The sequence below is a fragment of the Rhipicephalus microplus genome, chromosome 7 (genome assembly GCF_043290135.1).
Source record: "Rhipicephalus microplus isolate Deutch F79 chromosome 7, USDA_Rmic, whole genome shotgun sequence".
NCBI lineage: Eukaryota > Metazoa > Arthropoda > Arachnida > Ixodida > Ixodidae > Rhipicephalus > Rhipicephalus microplus.
In genome coordinates this window covers 13,669,807-13,672,765 of record NC_134706.1, presented here as the reverse complement: position 1 = coordinate 13,672,765, position 2,959 = coordinate 13,669,807, and the positions used below count along the sequence as shown (strand labels likewise).

The 2,959-nt window shown below is 44.6% G+C and overlaps 1 long non-coding RNA gene across 1 annotated transcript; it reads right to left on the bottom strand.

Moving 5' to 3' along the window:
- Positions 1 to 1,493: 1,493 nt before the first annotated feature.
- LOC142767289 (uncharacterized) lies at positions 1,494 to 2,473 on the bottom strand. Its single transcript, XR_012884806.1, has 3 exons — positions 2,283 to 2,473; positions 2,114 to 2,227; positions 1,494 to 1,818 (listed from the first exon to the last, which is right to left on the bottom strand). It is a non-coding gene; the product is annotated as an uncharacterized LOC142767289 (long non-coding RNA).
- Between the last annotated feature and the right edge of the window lie 486 nt (positions 2,474 to 2,959).

The window sequence follows — 2,959 nt, the reverse complement described above, 5'->3', positions numbered from 1 at the left end:
GGTGGGTACCCTTAAGCGTCTCACTGTCGTCTTTCAGTAACTGTGGGCAACTACAACCGTCACATGCATTGCGAAGGAAGTGTTTGATGAGAAAACCAGCTACATAATATGCAGCGGAGTCATCGATAATATTGGAGTGAATGTTTGTCGCAAGTTCAGAGAGATCGTCTAGAGTGGGAAAGTCGTCAGGCTGTGGCTGTGCACACTCCTCATTATCCACAAGAGACGCACTGGTGAGGGAGAATGGCGAGAGCTGCTCTTGGAGGAGGTCACATTCATCATCCTCGACATTTCCGTATTCTGACAGCTTGAAGAGTTTTCTTATGCAGATGTGCTTCAGGCCACAAATAAATTGTGCTACATTGGGGTTGGTGTTGCAACCATGTTTTTGCCTAATGTGGCCAAATATGTTCTCCAGAGGATCCTGTTGAAGCCCGCGTGTTAACAGGTATTCAAAATTGTAATTTTTGGAGAGGTCGTCCCATAGTTGACAAATTGCCTGAATTGTAATTTGCCAACCTACGATGGTTTGTGGTTGACGTCTGCCAACAAACTGCCATGATGCAATCCAGGGAAGCTGGCCTCGGAGGAAGTCAATCAGCTCTGAATCATTTTTCATGATTGCATGCTGCAGCTTTTGCGAAGTTCTTTTTTTACTCGAGCTGTTCAAGGCATCGAAAATCCTGTCAATACGATCACAAAATTGAGCTGTAGTGATGGCCGAGGCAGGCAGCACCTTCGCATACACCATTGCCGTGATAGCAATCGAAACTGATGCACTGAGGGCCTGAGTTGCTCTGCTGACCTTCATATTAGAAAAAGGTTTCTGATGAACGTGCCGTTCAGTCAACTTTGGAGCCAATCGCAACCGCAACTCATGTGAGGATTGGTAAAGGCTTACAATGTGCGACCAGTTAACAATGTCATCCCCAATGTATAACTTGTGTGCTTGGACATTATTGCGCGTTGTTTTAATTAAATGCGGAACATCAAAAATGTAATATACCCGCTCACCATTAACTTCAAAAAAAGGCTTTGCTACAGTCACTCTTAGTTGGTTAGCGAGACTTACATTTGAACTGCCCTGGTCACAAATGACTGCTTTCACTGCAATATTAATGCTCCTAAGCTCCAAAATGAGTGACACCAGCAAGTTATGCATAACAGATGATGGTGTTGATGTGTGCCCTATAGTAAAAGCAACCGGTTGAACGCACTTTCTCGAAACACCAACAAGCAGAAAAACCAGTGCTCGATTAGCGATGGTTGAAGTGCGATGAGTGCCATCATCTGTAAAACCCTGGACAACGTCTCTTGAAGCATCATAGTACAAATTCTTTTTGAGTGCTATTTCGTCGAAAACTAAAGCGCACACTCGGTCCCGTTCATTCCAAGCATGAGTATTTGTTGCAATGGAAGTAAGGATTCCTGGAATTATGCCCGGAGTCATCTTTACATTAGCTAGCCACCTCCTTAATGAACGCCGGGAGGGCAAAGAAAGATATGGAGCCAGAAATCGGTATGCTCGCGGACCTCGGAAGTTTAAGTGAAGAGCGAATTTCTTGAACCACACGGGTAACCGCTTGCCCTTGCGTTTGGGCCTCAAGCGAACATGTGCAGAAAGAAGTTTAAAAACCTCCTCGGTGACGTGCGGTCGGATAACTTCAAGGGCCTTCGAAGTCGATGACGGTGCTCGGTGAGGCTGTCTCTGCAGTCTTTTGATAGTTTTCCGCTGTGCTGCTACTTTGGCTTGCAGATGTTTAATGGTTTGCTTGTACTTCATTGATGGAGACATTGTCACTGGCACACAGGAACGCACTACAATAAACAAAAAAATTGATGTAAAAGCAAAGAACAACTAATCCCATACGAGCACTTTCCTCGCTCTTTCAGACCCAAGGTGCACAACTTTCTGTGGTACAAAGTTTTCGATTCCACTACCTAAAAACAAACCATTCACAATGTTGACAATGCACAAAAAAATGAAAATCACTCAGAGCCCACCCTTACATTTTGTAAGTGCACACGTATTGTCCTTTTGAGGATAGTTTCCTCAGAATGTCCTAAACATAAAATAGCACATTAAAAACTGCTGCAATAAAAGCATAGTCACCATTATCTCTAAGGCACTCAGGCGTGGAGCTGTTGGCGGAGACGTCTTCTGGAGGGTCTTGTGAAGCTTGTTCAGTGCCTCGGACAGTGCTGTCGGAACAATCTTGCGAGCGGCCTGCGGAAGTCTCTATATCAATCCACTCTGGTATTAAAGTGAACATACAACTTACCGGCCACACAGGTTCCTTTTGTGACAGCTGAACGACTGGTTAAGGTTTTCTCCGGCAAGACGAATCAGCAGAAATTCTTTCACCAGCTACAAGGGAGCTGCCACCTGCAGAGGTTTGGTCAACAGTCAATTTGGGTAAAAAAAAAGAAATCGCGACACTGAACGCACCCTGTTCATCGGGGCACCTCAATGTGTGGGAGCCGCTATTTGAAGCCTCTACCGCAGGTCCTGAAGAAATGAAATTACGACAATGTGTCAGTAAGAGGCTTAAAATAACACAAACTGAAGCTCATCCGCACCTTGCAGTGCAGCTTCTGCAGCCATGTCACAGTCACTACATGAAGCGACGCTCAGAGAACCTGCATATATGTGCAGTTGGTACAAGTTACAAAGCTTGTAGCATGGGGAAACTTAAACAGCTCTTTCAAACGCATAAATTGGTCGAACGTGGAAGAAAAGAGACGGCACCAACTAGGAAACAAGTAATTTGTGATTTTTGGAATTATCAACAGTAGCAGCTTTCACTGATGAAAGGTATACGTACATGTGCACTCAGGCTTGAAGATAACGTGAAATAGCCCTTTAAAGTCTTTCAAAACAAGTTGCGCAGGTCCAGAGCATCAAAACATGACAGAAATGTAAAGCTGCTGTTAGGAAGGTAATAGCCCACAATTCACA